Below are 10,075 nucleotides of genomic sequence, written 5' to 3' on the forward strand. Positions count from 1 at the left end.
GGGAAATCAGTGCCAAACAGGATTTCAGTGGCAGAGGGTAGAAACCGGCAAGTAAGGTGTTGCTGCATAAGTAGCTCAATTTGCATGTAAATTAAGTCTGCTTGTTGATTCAATGTCCAGAATTTCAGAAGCACCCAGCAGAAACTACATTTGTTGCTTTTAATGATGGTCAAGTCTACTTGCTGCAACAGGAGAGTCAAGTCCATTTAATTTGGTTAGCCAGCCAGAACATGCAGAAGGAAGGAAAGATTCTCTCTGCGTGCCATTGTCTGGGTAACAGCATTTAACTCCTAGTTTAATCTACTTAAGAGTTTTTGTTGTGGAATAAATCTTGCTGGTCTTGGTTCAACCAGTGGCAATTCAACAAGGTTCAGCATGACAGAAAACAACAGTGTATATTGGAAACTTTTATTTCAACTAAGAACCAAATTTTGAAATCATGACAACCAGTGTGAAAGCTCTATATTTAGAAATACTCTATGGATTAATCAGCAGCGTAGTTATTTTCAGAAAAAATAACTTTTGCCAGACTTTGTTCTTTTAAGAAGAGTAATTAAAAGTTATCTGCTAATGTATTATCTACAGAATAACTTCTTTCTGCACAGGTAGACATAGAAATGGTTGCTGGTATGTTGGAAATAGCCCACAAAAGGATAAACAACATAAAAAATGTAGGCATATACAGTGGTGAATTAAAAGTTTCATTGGTTGTTGGACCCAAGCCATGGGCCCTTACTTCCACATTTGCTTTGATCAGCATGGAAATATTCTGGAAAAAATTAGCTTTAGGTTCAGTTAGTGTATGGACCAGAGAATATAGCAGCTGTTCAGTGTCAGGCCAAGAGGTGGCTGACCCCATGCCATCTTATCCCAGGCAAGCTTGTGTATGACAATGGCAGTAACTTGCTGCTCGCTGTTCAATGGGAAAGGTTCACATATGTACCATGCCTTACATATGTCCTGAACCTGGTGATACAATGGTTCCTGGTTAGGTACCTTGGCTTCCAGGATGTCCTGTGGCAGGCCAGAAGAGTGTGTGGCCACGTTATGTGGCCATACTCTGCTAGTGTTTGACTGGCTGAAATGCAATGGTAACACAAGCTGCCTAACAACCACTTGATAAGCGATATACCCATATGTTGGAACTCATTGATCATACTGCAGAAGCTGTAACAGCAACGGTGTGCAGTCAACAAATATCTGTACAAGTATGGAATGAGGACAGGCTCTGTGGAGCAGTGGTTCTTTTTACCATGTCAATGGCTCTTGACTCAGGACACATGCAGAATCTTGTCACTGTCCAAAGAAGCGACCAGAATGATGAGCCATAACGAGGCTGGGACTTGCTGCAGGGTAAATCCTGTATTACGCTTTAAAATGACAAAACACCAGTAGAACATAATACAGCACAGCAAGTCCACCTCCCTCCCTCACCACACTTAGCCCTTCTTTGGCACTAATGCATCCTTACCATACCCCCTTACACAAATCCCTCCCAACATTTATCCAAAGCCAGTTCACCTCGCCTCCCCCCCCCCCCCACATTCAAAGTGCCACTGCTTCCTCTGCTCTCTGCTGTGCTGCAGCCTGGCCTACCCAAAATTGGCAGTTGGATCAGCAGAGGCAACTCTCCATTGATTGCTAGCAGTCCCACACCATACACAAATACTGCAGTGTGCACTGACCCATTTTCTGCTACTATAATCTGTGACCTTCGCTGCAGCAGAGCTCTCTACTTTCCCAAACACACAGGGAGCAACTGAGATCCAGGACTCTGAGAAATAGAAGGTGAGCCTAGGATCAGTGCTGCGCACTGCTGGAGCTGCCTGACACATTGCTTCCAGAAGTACAATATGTGTGGCTATTGTCTATGACATTACACACTAACTTTAAGCTAAGAATAAAAGCTTGTCTCTCCCTCTTACATTGTGGGCCAAAAAAGCTGCTTACATACTACTGGACATTGTACAAAATGTGTGTCCGTTGCCTCTGAAATAATGCACTCTAATTTTTATTTGAAGAAAAAATCTGCCTCACTGCTCAATCTCACATTGTGGCATAATCAAGCTGCTTACCTGCTGTCCAGCCACTGTACAATATTTGCTATTGTCTCTCTACACTTTAATTTTTACTGCAAGACAGAACGCTTTCAATTTGATGCATATTCAAGTGGTTTCATACTATCTTGATGCTAGCCAGTTTCTACCAAATCCATACCTGGAGACTATTGCTAGAATATTTTGAGAATAATTGGGGATAAAGGAATGGGAGGGGATTAAGGGAATATGGAGTTGTGGTTTTGAAGTGTTCTGTACACTCTTTTTTAACAGTTTGTAGAGTGTACCTAAGTCAAAACATTTGTAATTCTTGCCAAGTTTTATTCCAGTCTGGGTCCCTGTTAGAGATACACAAAATGTTCAGATTCAGAACAGAAATAGGAGGTAAATCTTTCATTGGAGACATAGGAGGTATATCTTCCACTGGTGACACTTGTCCTTGTGACAAGTGTCAAAGAGGGAAATCTCCCCACTTTATAGAGATTTTATCCAACTTCCTGTGTGTCCACAGAACAAGACATGAAGGGGAATCTCCATATTGGAGCATAAATGGGAAAAACTGTGGTGGTTTTCACCCCTGGCTTTAGTTATACTTTAGTAATACTTAAAAGCTAAATCTTAGAGAAAAAAAATCAGGGATGAAACTCATTATGAACGAAGAGTGTCCTGTGTGCTGGTGGCTGCTGTATTATGCAGCACTAATTTTATGGTTCTTTGGGGGTTTATATGAGCAGCTGCACCCCGTACTCCATTTATTGAAGCCATACTATACTGTAGGTTCATTCAACAGGTGGTTGAATAAAAGGTCTGCCCCCTCCAATCACAGTTTGTTTTTCATTGTGGGAACTGATAGTATGGCTTCTATGAATGGAGTACAGGGACACAAAGGGTGGGCATAGTTGGCACTTCAATTGTGCCTGTCACAGGTGCAGCTGCTCATATTAACCCCCATCACTGGAAGATCCCAGCTATGGGGGTATTCGGGGCAGAGGAGTGAGGATTTCAACTGAACACAGCAAATACCAGCACACAGGACATATTTCATTCATGTCAAGTATTGTCCCTAGTCTTGTTTAAAAAATGTACTAAATTAAATGATTAATTGGAGACAATTCAGAGTGCTGCTGTGAAAAAGCTTACAGACTATACTATTATACAGCTTAGTCACTGGCTTATTGGTATGAAACTGAGGGCTTTAGCTTTTATTTTTTTAAATACCAAGAAACTGAAAAGTTTTATATAGCACATTAACAGTACCAAATGCAAGGAATCAAGGAAAGGCAGAAAAAAATCACCTTTTGATTTGGCTTTGAAGAGATAATTGATTAGTTTTGTTACTACAGATATTTTTGAATATACAGAGAAAAAAACTAGACTAGTGACTTGTAAAAAGAGTAGTCCAATAAACAAAGAATGTTAAATGTACCTGTGAAATACAGATGTTACCTTCAGAAAATGCTCTGGGCTTCCACTGATGCTGGTCCGAGCTTGGGGAGAGCAGGAGCTAAGCATATTGTTCATTGCAAAGTAACATTTTTTTGCCAGCGGTAACAGTGGCATACTCAAAATCTAATGTACTTTGCTAATTCGATATAAATGCCATGATATGTATTAGACTAATTTATAACATAATTAAATACTGTATTTTTAAAAGCAGTTCTATGTGTTTTAAAGTAAACAACATGTTTTATTAGTAATGAGCACAGGTTATGCTTAAATTTAAGCCTTTATTAACCATGAAATAAAACATCAAGAGGGTTAGTAACACAATGTGAGCACCTGAAAAGTAGACCAATAATGACTATTGTATCCCAAGGGGCAATTATACTCCCGTAATCTTGCCCAATGTACAACTGGATGTATTGTTAAACAGAACTATTTATGACCCCTCTAAAACCTGTAATAAAAAACACATTTAATTGACTACAGAATATCTGTGGTCTGATTAAGACTAACAAATGCAAAAAATGAAAATGATGAGACAGATGGGAAATAATTCAAGGCTATTATAAGGCTTATAACATCTTAGCAGAGAATTATCTGTAAAACTCAGTTTCCCTTGATAGTTGCATATACAGTATGCTCAACTGTGTGTAAATCATGCCTCTGGTGTTTATAAAAAATTTATAGTTTTTTTAACCATTTATGTGTTCACTAAACAAATCTGGACATTTATCTTCAGTGCATTTAATAAAACTAGCTCAGTATAGTTGTACAAAGTGTTGTCATGTTTGCTTTTAAAGTTGCAAAAAGATTTTTATATAAAAATACAACCTTGCTGCAAGCAACAAGTGATAAAACTTGGCCCTCATGCACACTGGACATTTTGATAACGCTGGTAACGTTAGCTGTGTAAAGTCACGTTAAAAATGTGCGTTTTTCAGCTTTTTTTAGCGTATTTGCATTAGCGTTTTGCCATGTTTAGCTGCATTTTCCTGCGTTTGCATTTTTTAGCATTTTTTTTACCCCCCAAATATTTGGGGGGTCAAAAAAAGACCAAAAATGCTGCTTTGTGGCATTTTACCGCATTTTACCATGCTATGCCACATTTTTCAGTGTTAGAACGTTTTTACAGCTAAAAAAGCTAAAAACATTGATTGCAGTCTATGTGTGCATGGACACATATGATAACATGCTGGGGAGTTTAATAGCTGTAGAAAAGAACGTCAAAAGCCAAAAACAGCAGCTGTAAAAACGTCCAGTGTGCATGAGGATTTAAAGTGTTACTAAACCCAGGACCCTGCATTCACTATATCTGGTCTCCCACAGTACACAGAATATGGAAATGCAATTATTTTAGTAAATATAAACTGCTAAAGCCTTTTCTCATCAGCAGTTAGAGCAGTCTTGTGACTTCTATCAGTGTCCAGCTGAGCACTGGTTAAAGCTTGTAGGAGGAGTTTTCATTTTGCTCTAGGAGGATGCAGAAGCCCTGACCTCTGTCTGGACAGTGCTGATTGACCTTGTGCTGATCACATGCACTCTCCCAAGAAAAAAAAAAAACCTCTTTAGCAATGCACACCAAATTGAGCATGTGCAGAGTGACTCTTCATAATATGTCTTATCAGCAGATAAGAGGGGAACACTAGAAGAAGGGGAGGATCAGAGAAGTCAGGAGCAAACAGCCTTTTTATACAATGCAGAGGATTAACCCCTTAGGTTCCACAGTGAGTATAACAAGCATGCTTTACTGCATATACAGACTGATTTTACCGTTGTGGGTTTAGTAACGATTTAAAGTAAAACTTAATTTGCTAGTTTTTATTTGAGTTTAAAGCTAAAATCCAGGCTAAATAAATATTATTCAAATAAAATGGTCATGTTTATTCTCATTTGAGTCTTGGTGTTTTTTGTGTGTTTCTTCCAGACCGATACAGTAAGCCAGCATGAAACAACTTTTGACTTTGCATCATTTCAGGCTAATTTCTATCCTTCTGCAGAGTGACTGGTCTTGTGCCCCTCTAGTCTTCTGTAGACAGCTTGTTGTGGAAGCCTCTCCTGAATCCCTCCCACAGCTCTGCCTCTGCAGAGCCTAGAAATTATATTTCTATCACTTTTACTAGGTAATATCTGGTTTTGTTATGGCACTGGTGCACAAAAATGGATTTATATACTTAGTTTCTAATCAGATTTATAATTAAATAAAAACTTTTGTGTCCAAAGTTCAACTTTAACCACATTAATACCGTTCACTTTTACCCCCTTCCTGCCCAGGCCAATTTTCAGCTTTCAGCACTCTCACACTTTGAATGACAATTGCACGGTCATGCAACACTGTACCCAAACTAAAATGTTATCATTTTGTTCACACAACTAGAGCTTTCTTTTGGTGGTATTTAATCACCACTGGGTTTTTTTTTTTGCTAAACTAACAAAAAAAGACTGAAAAGTTTGAAAAACTTTGTTCTTCATAAATTTAGGCCAAAATGCATTCTGCTACATTTCTTTGGTGAAAATAACCCAAATCAGTATTTAATATTTAGTCTGTAGGAAAGTTATAGAGTTCACAAACTATGGTATATATCTGAAAATTTATAAATCCTGAAGTACTGACGGCCAATCTAATTTCTTGAGGCCCAAAAATGTCAGAACAGTACAGATATCCCCCAAATGACGCCTTTTTGCAAAGTAGACAGTCTTTCAAAAGAGCCATGGCAAGTTGTTTGAAGTTGCATTTTTTTTGTCATAATTTTTTTGAAAATGAAGAAATGAAAATAATTATTTTCTCAAATTTTTTTTTACATACTGTCACCACTGCAGTACAGCGTCATCCTATAACTGGTGTGGCGGTGATCAGGGACACTGACAGTACAAAAAAAAATAATAATGATAATTTACTTTAAAAATTTTTTTTTAGTTATTATTATTTTTTCTCTTTTTTTAAGATTTTTTTCATATTGCACTATGACCAAAGTAGTATAATGTCACCATAGTATCATTGTACTGCTTTGGGAAAGTGATCAGTATTTTTCTTTTTTTTACACAATTTGATTGCTTGTAGCAAAGAATTTCTTTGCTATAAGCAAGCATTTAACTGAATGAAATTGATTCATTCCGGTTTTTTTGTTGTGATTAGCTGTGATTGGCCACGGCTAATCACATGACACAGATGGGCTGTGATTGGCCAAGCCTGTGCATGTGATAGCTGTGACTATTCACAGCTAGACACACTTGTATACAATGGATGGCATGAAAGGAAGCCATCCATTGTATACAACTGTCATGTGGCATGCTATGCTGGGAGCACAGCCTGCCTATCCTCCAATGACCAAACTTGTGAACCTCAGTGCTGAAACCCTCCCCCTCCCCTTCTCGCACAGCCACTTCATTGGAAAGATCAGTGTACTGCTGTTTTTCTACTGTACCTCTACAAGCTCTTTAAAGTGCTTGTAAACCTTAGACATGAAATATGAACAATCACATTCCTCCATAGTGTGTACCTGTCTCAATTCAGGGCACTAAGCTATCAGCATGAGTCACTTCTGATAAGATTTCCTGACACCAAGAGAAAAATGGTGACGGGATGGAGCTCCAGCACACAGCCTGTGATTGACAGCCTCAGCTCTGTTCCTATGTGCTGTATGATGGAGGGGGGGGGAGGGGTGTGTCCCTTCACTCCAATCAGCTCTCCTCACTAAGGCTCAGCAGATTGTAACTTCAGCTCCCCTCCCCGTGCAGACAAGCTGTATAAATTCTGCACTTTACATAGATGTGGAGAAGAGAAGACTGCAAATAAATAGGATATACAGCTAAAACTTACTGTATGTAGGAAGATTTGTTTCATCTATGTGTATCACCTGAGGTCAGTCACTTCACAGGGTATAAGTAAGGGTTTACAACCACTTTAAGCAGCAGTGAACAGAGATTATATGATTAATACTATATATATATATATATATATGTATATAAAAATATATAAATGTTTTGCCTTTCATTTCATTTTCATTTAAACAGAATTGGCCTTTTTACAAGGTGAGGTTCACATATGCTTTAATGTTAGCCGTAGAAGAAGATGCAATATGCATGAACTTACTGCCATTGTAAATATAAATACATAGAGACTACAGCAATTATTTTAGTATATAATTATACTGTAGGTTATTTTCTGTAAATAATGTGATTCTAGCATCACAAGACCCTTTCATGACATGTTAAGTATAGTTTCCATAAATTACATACTGTGCTAAGTCTGATGTGCAGCAGACCTTGGTAATCTATGTCTAATGTACACATTCAACCCTTTCATAGCCAAAAGCTTATGGAACCTCCCTGATCTGCCCAAAATATCTATGCATTCAGCATTCTATGGTGTGAGCCTTATGTGAGAAAAGCAGACAAAAGACAAAGGGCTGCCTATAGCAATTAGTTTGACTTCCCCCATAATTATTCTGGTGCAATAAAGAGAATGGTGCAAGCCTATAAAATGAGGTGCAGCATATCGATTTCATTAGGTTGCATAGACTAAATGTCAGGTGTCTGTGATAGTGAGCCCTTGCAGATCGCCTACTCAAGGTTCCCCAGGGCACAGAGTCTAAGCCCCAGCATTCTTCACCAGGGCCCCTGATGATGGGGATGGACTTACAGCAACCTGGTACCAGGCCGCGGCCCCCAGAAATGTCCAGCTGAGGATTCGGAAACCACTCATGTGCGCAGGAGACAGAAGGAAATCCAGAAAACAATTGGCGGTGAGTGCAGGCAGCAGGCAAACACAAATGATAGGCAAAGCTAGGGTTGGTACATGGGAAGTTAGACAATGAATACACGTAATAGCGGGCAAACAGTAGCTATGAGAGTTTTGGAAGTTGCTCAGGCAATGCGGACTGCCCTAAGCATGTCTTATATAAGGAACTGGTTTGGGAGGCAAGTCTGGAAGTGATGGAAGGGAATAGAAATATAAACACACAGAAGCCAAACAACACATGTGAATGGAATCAGGTCTAGGAGAAGCAGTACAGCAAGAAGGTAAGAATTACACAGGCAGGAAACCTGCAGGCTAAATCATGACAACAAAGCTGTCTATACATGTTTGAATTTTATCTGGTTCCTGATGAACTGGCCTAAATTTGCTTAGTGGGCAGCCCTCTTGGCCTCCTTTTGCCCAACATCCTTTGACTGAAAAATTGAAGGAGCAGTTTGGAAAACTGTATCCAAACACCACTTGCATCCAGGTTGTTGAGATGCACATTTTGATCAGGGTTCTGGGGTACGTGGTCTGATAACCTTCTTACCCATTCCATTAAAAAATTGTGGGGCATGCAGCAAGCAAGCACCATATTGATCGCATTCTCCATGTGCAGTTGGATTGTGAACAGAAGAATAAGCCAATTAGGGGTGCACACTCCAAATGTACACCCCACCGTTGAACAAACATGACTCAGATGGTAGTTGTAAACTCTTTGTTTATTGTTAAGTCTATGCCTACTGTAGGGGTGCATCAAATTTTCTGCCTGTCCAAAACCCTCATCTGCCGACTTAGCAGACTTGTGTTGTACTTGGCAGAGACCTCCTTGGTGGAATCCTTGAGCATCCCTTAAACAGCCTCCAGCCCATTTCAGACTCCATGAATATGCAGGAATCTTTTGAACTCTTGTATGCCCCAACATCTATAGACACAAAACAAAGATGGGCCTACTTTAAATTAGAAGGATGACTGAGAAGTAACTCAAGCCCAAATTTAATGGCATCTTTACCTTCACATGCTTTCCACTAAGGACTCCAATGCAGTTGGGAAGTCTTTTCCCAGATCTCGATATCCAACTCTTCCTAAAACTCCTCAGTGGGTTTTGGTATTACTACTTCACGTGGATCCCCTCATAGGGTCAGACATGTTTCTCAAGTCACCTTGGCCACCATACTCACACCCAAGAAGAAATAGTGATGCTGAGAAGCAAAGGTCTGACCATTCCACTAAAATCTGAAACATCAAATGAGAAAATCATACATTCAAAATATGAAAATAAAATGCATAAACATACACACATAATACACACAGACACCATACACACATAATACACACACAAACACATACACACACTCCAACAAAATTTTTAAAGATTGTGGAGAATTTAACAGTAAATCCTATAGATTGTGCAGCTGTTTCCTCTATCAACCAATATCCTTTATTTTTTGTGCTGATTTGAAAAGTAAATCTAGAAGGTGATTAGTTGGGCGATTGCACCTGTTCTGATGAAAATCTCTCTTTTGTCTATATACTATATATACTATGCTATACCATACAGTACTAAACTATACATACTACAGTATATATTATACTGTACAAAATAGAACACTATGTACACATTTATTTCAGGTACTTATATAGCGCCATCAATTTATGCAGCTCTTTACATATATATTGTACATTCTCATCAGTCCCTAACCCTCAAGGAGTGTACAATCTAAGGTCCTTAACTCACATTCATACATATGCATACTAGGACCAATTTAGACAGGAGCCAATGAACCTACCAGCATGTCTTTGGAGTGTGGGAGGAAACTGGAGTACCCAAAGGAAACCC

At 39.0% G+C, this 10,075-nt stretch overlaps 1 long non-coding RNA gene across 1 annotated transcript; it reads right to left on the bottom strand.

Annotated features, from left to right (window-relative positions):
• Positions 1–8,939: 8,939 nt before the first annotated feature.
• LOC149467121 (uncharacterized) lies at positions 8,940–9,526 on the bottom strand. Its single transcript, XR_016312012.1, has 2 exons — positions 9,248–9,526; positions 8,940–9,160 (listed from the first exon to the last, which is right to left on the bottom strand). It is a non-coding gene; the product is annotated as an uncharacterized LOC149467121 (long non-coding RNA).
• Positions 9,527–10,075: the final 549 nt, after the last annotated feature.

The sequence above is a fragment of the Staurois parvus genome, unplaced genomic scaffold (assembly GCF_062004578.1).
Source record: "Staurois parvus isolate SC_StPar_1 unplaced genomic scaffold, SC_StPar_1.0 ptg000122l, whole genome shotgun sequence".
Classification (NCBI taxonomy): domain Eukaryota; kingdom Metazoa; phylum Chordata; class Amphibia; order Anura; family Ranidae; genus Staurois; species Staurois parvus.